Genomic DNA, 5445 nt, shown 5'->3' with positions numbered 1-5445 from the left:
GGTGGTAGTGATTGCTTGCATTGGTGTCTCCGTTGTATCCCAGACACATGTAACATGATTTTTCTGTTAGGATCGATACCAGTTGTTAGGATCGCACAACAACGCACACGCTCGATCTAGATGAACACAAAGAGAAGGATAGAGAGAAGTTGCAAGGAGAACTCTGGCTAAAAGGATTTTTTATTGATGACTTCAGGCATGTACAACAAGAGAGTACAGAGAATAGAAAAGTACATTCTCAAAGCTATACCGGACCAGATATATATAGGGTATATTTTACTATATATAGCTTTACCAGATTTAGCCATCTACTATATATAGTTATTTACCATATATAGCTTTACCGGATTTAGCTTTACCATATATAGCTTTACTATATATAGCTTTACCAAATATAGCTTTACCGGATATAACCGTTGACCAAGCTATAAATAAGTATCAGGCTCCATAGCCTAACAATTCTCCCACTTGGAGACTGATCTAGTCAACCAAGAATTTCACTCTCAAACGACCATGAGCATCCACTGCACCATACCAATTGAGGTTTTGCACAACCTCAATATTCCAACATCAACACATTTTGTTAACATGTTTGCTGGATTCTTTGCACCCTCTATCTTCTCAAAACACATCACCATCTTCAACTAACCTCCGAGTGAAATGGTATCGCCTTCTGTGTTTTGAATGATAGACCGGGTTCCTCGCCAACAGCATGAGTCTCAGGAGTTTCTTGAGTATCTGCTACAACATCACTATGTGAATCTTTTAGCAACTCAACCTCAACTCCCACTTGCTTCACCTCTAGTTTCTCAGCAAGAGTCTCAGAAGTTTCTTGAGTATCCGCTACAACATCACTCTGTGAATCTTTGAGCAACTCAACCTCAACCTCAACTCCCACTTGCTTCACCTCTGGTTTCTCAGCAAGAGTCCCAGGAGTTTCTTGAGTATCCGCTACAACATCACTCTGTGAATCTTTGAGCAACTCAACCTCAACTCCCACTTGCTTCACCTCTGGTTTCTCAGCAAGAGTCCCAGGAGTTTCTTGAGTATCCGCTACAACATCACTCTGTGAATCTTTGAGCAACTCAACCTCAACTCCCACTTGCTTCACCTCTGGTTTCTCAGCAAGAGTCTTAGGAGTTTCTTGAGTATCCGCTACAACATCACTCTGTGAATCTTTGAGCAACTCAACCTCAACTCCCACTTGCTTCACCTCTAGTGTTTCAGCAAGAGTCTTCCGACCCATGCAACCTCCTCTGGAGTTTCAGCGACGCTTCCAGCCGACGCAACCTCCTCTGGAGGTTCAGCGACGCTTCCGGGCGACGCAACCCCCTCTGGAGCTTCAGCGACGCTTCCGGGCGACGCAACCCCCTCTGGAGCTTCAGCGACGCTTCCGGGCGACGCAACCCCCTCTGGAGCTTCAGCGACGCTTCCGGCTGACGCAACCCCCTCTGGAGCTTCAGCGACGCTTCCGGGCGACGCAACCCCCTCTGGAGCTTCAACGACGCTTCCGGGCGACGCAACCCCTTCTGGAGCTTCAGCGACGCTTCCGGACGACGCAACCCCTTCTGGAGCTTCAGCGACGCTTCCGATTGACGCAACCCCCCTCTGGAGCTTCAGCGACGCTTCCGGGCGACGCAACCCCCTCTAGAGCTTCAGCGACGCAACCCCCTCTGGAGCTTCAGCGACGCTTCCGGGCGACGCAACCCCCTCTGGAGCTTCAGCGACGCTTCCGGCTGACGCAACCCCCCTCTGGAGCTTCAGCGACGCTTCCGGGCGACGCAACCCCCTCTAGAGCTTCAGCGACGCAACCCCCTCTGGAGCTTCAGCGACGCTTCCGGGCGACGCAACCCCCTCTGGAGCTTCAGCGACGCTTCCGGCTGACGCAACCCCCTCTGGTACTTTTCTTCAATTCTCTAACAGTCTTTGTGAAGCTAACACGTTTATGTTTGCTCATAACGAAGTTCTCACAAGGACTCATAATAATCTCCGCATCAAATACACCTTGTTCATAGCCGACGGTTTTTCGTACATATTCGACAGCGTCTTCAACAGACCTGACGTTGTCTTCTCCTTGATAATGTTGAACACCACGTTTCTGGATAGCATCAACTGGATCAGCCCCAAGGCTTATCGATCCTTGAGCTTCCACTGTTCCGTGGTCATGGTATCCGGCTTCACCCCCAACAGAGGTTCGTGAAGATCTTTCTGGTACAGATAATCTTCAATCTGCATCTTCCAGAAACCGAAATCGGATCCATCGAACTTCTCAATTCCAATCTTTGAACTTTCCATCTTCACAGATCGTGGTGAATTTTGCCTGGCTCTGACTTCCGCCTGGCTCTGATACCAGTTGTTAGGATCGATACCAGTTGTTAGGATCGCACAACAACGCACACGCTCGATCTAGATGAACACAAAGAGAAGGATAGAGAGAAGTTGCAAGGAGAACTCTGGCTAAAAGGATTTTTTATTGATGACTTCAGGCATGTACAACAAGAGAGTACAGAGAATAGAAAAGTACATTCTCAAAGCTATACCGGACCAGATATATATAGGGTATATTTTACTATATATAGCTTTACCAGATTTAGCCATCTACTATATATAGTTATTTACCATATATAGCTTTACCGGATTTAGCTTTACCATATATAGCTTTACTATATATAGCTTTACCAAATATAGCTTTACCGGATATAACCGTTGACCAAGCTATAAATAAGTATCAGGCTCCATAGCCTAACATTTTCTTGCTCAAAAATAGCTTCATTTGGCTTAAAAGTTCACTTTTGAGTAAGCTTAGAAGGCTTCTTAATTTGCAGCCTCGGGTGAAGATGATCACTCCGAGGTGAGTTTGTTAGTGAAGATGCAATTATATAATCACGGTTTTATATCAATGGTTCCATTTATATCTATAAATAAAATTTGTGGTGTATTTTTTAGAAATTCAACAATAATCATCGGTTATTTGGTTACCATTCTAAAGAAATTCAACTTTCGACCTTTTGTGAATGCTCAAATCTACTTGCAAAGTACCGTCGATTATGATCCATAATACTCACCGACTCGAAATTGAGGTTTGTTCATGTTTGAAAATGTGACAAACCAAAAGACAAGATGCTAATTAATATTGTTTGTGATTGTTGTTGTGAATTCTTCATCTTTGAATACACATTTTGGTTGGCTTATGAATTTTTCCATCTTTTAATAGTATTATTTTTTAGTTGGGGCCTAATTTCATAATAGGCGATTCAATCACAATATTGCAATATTTTAAGTTACTTTTAAGATTAAAGGTCGATGAATAAAGTAATTACCGCAAGTTCTTTTTATGCATCTTATTTTGATCTAGCACATAAATGCTTCCTAATTATTTTATTTATTTTTTTATTTATTAGGTTATGAAGATCATTTGAATTATAAACTCTTAATTCAAACCATATTTAATAACTAATCATTTTAATATTTATACTCAAATATACTAACAAGTACTAGTAACACTGGTCTCAATGACTTAAAGAATACAACTATTATCTCGAACTATAAAGAATTTAATTCCAACCTATTCTAATGGACAAATGCTTTATTAGAATCTATGGTAAGATTTCACTTCATCAATTTAAGTTGCATTCAACTACAACTATAAATATCAAATTCTTAAGTATTCATGAATAAAATCGCCTAACAATGTCTCTTGGAACTATTTACCAAAGGTGTTGGAATGAGCCGTGTGGAAGGGTTGCCTTTAGATGCTTTAGTACCAATTAAGGATGTCAATATCCTAGTAGTGCAGAATGCAGGAAGGTTCGTTGTTGAAAAGAATAACGAGAATAGTGGATATCGTTTCATCTACAAGCGTGTGGTGAACGGTCTGGTTGGTATGACTAGAGAACGTCGTCCTCGCATAATTTATATTATTGTGATAGAAGTTATAAATAACGATGATATCCCTTGGTCTTTTATTACAAAGGTGCATAACTTTCTTTTTGTGCATGTGATATATCCATCGCCACCTACTCATAAGCTCTCATCTTTTAAAGAAGTTCTCGAGTTCCTTGTCCACAAGTAGCAATACAACTACTAGAATGCTATCTCTACTTATAATAAGCCCTCTCTCTCTCTCGAAAAATATGTGTGTGTTTGTGGATGTATTACTCTCTTTTATTAATGAAATATGTCATAGTCATAATTATATCATGAGTATCTTTTCTATCCCTCCCTTCCTTATCGCTATATAAAGAATATGAAGATTATAAGTAAAAGTGTACAAGTAATTTGTTACTTTTGAACTTAAAATGCTTATAATTCAATTTATCTTTGTTATCAACAATAATTATCAAACGGTATATAATTTTGTCCAAGTAAGGTCACTTCTCATTTCCTATATGATATCATAACACACCACGAAGAAAAATAACCTCGAGAGCGTGCCAAATTGAAGGAAATAGGTTTCGAAATTAAATTGGGGATAAGAGTCAAAATTCCTATCTACGATCTCTTTTCCTTCAATTAAGGATTCCTCTAGCTTCAGAGGAAGAAGTTGAGTAAATTTGATGAAGGAATCGAGAGCTGAAACGTCGTAGAATAAGCTACCCACGAGATCGAAAATCTAGCGTTTCGAGTGAGCTGCATACCGAGAACGATTTCTGGAAATTAAGGTCCTACACTCAAAGACGTTTCTCCAAACCAATTCCTTTAGCATGAAGATAGGATATGGAAGAGGTTCAATGAAGAAATAGGGCCTTGAAACCCCTAGAATCAATCCACGAGAAGTTATGAAATAAATTCATTTTTTAAACAAGAAGTCATCTCCTAGCTCAAGTTGGTTGGAGCAAGTTCGGAACCTGGAACCTAAAACTCATGCTAGTTATTATGGGTTCAAATGATTACGTTAGAAACATACAAGAAAACTCATGCTAGTTATTATGGGTTCAAATGATTACGTTAGAAACATACAAGATCGAGAACCAACAACAATACCTCAAGCAGAGGTCATGTTCATGAAGCCTTGGAAGGCATGAAGCGGAGCAAGTTCGGAATAACTCAAGAATGTTACACCTTATGCCTCAAGAAAATTTGTGTTTTCGCATCGAATGCTAACACCCTTTTGTTTTAAAATGTATTGTGTTGTCGTTCCTTATTCTGTGTTTTCACATCAAGGTCTCATAAAGGTCCTACCGGGAGTTGAACCCAGGTCGTTGGATTCAAAGTCCAAAGTGCTAACCACTGCACCATAGAACCCCTTATAAAAATTTATTTTGGAATGGTTTTCCTATTTTATGCAGATTCCACAAGAAGAGAGATCGTCAAACTCAAGTTATTGGATTCAAAGTTCTAGAGCTGTTTTATCTAACTCGTTGTGATCTTGAGCACCTTTAGAGTGGTTGCAGAAGTAACCCTCCAGTGTTGATTGAAGCTCTTGTTGAACATGTAATTTTATAT

At 40.3% G+C, this 5445-nt stretch overlaps 1 non-coding gene across 1 annotated transcript; it reads right to left on the bottom strand.

Moving 5' to 3' along the window:
- Positions 1-5172: 5172 nt before the first annotated feature.
- TRNAQ-UUG (transfer RNA glutamine (anticodon UUG)) lies at positions 5173-5244 on the bottom strand. Its single transcript has one exon. It is a non-coding gene; the product is annotated as a tRNA-Gln (tRNA).
- Between the last annotated feature and the right edge of the window lie 201 nt (positions 5245-5445).

This window comes from Cucurbita pepo, chromosome 10 (genome assembly GCF_057944985.1).
Source record: "Cucurbita pepo subsp. pepo isolate OVF chromosome 10, ASM5794498v1, whole genome shotgun sequence".
Taxonomy (NCBI): Eukaryota; Viridiplantae; Streptophyta; class Magnoliopsida; order Cucurbitales; family Cucurbitaceae; genus Cucurbita; species Cucurbita pepo.
Note: the sequence above shows the minus strand (reverse complement) of the source record. Positions and strands in the feature narration are given on the sequence as shown.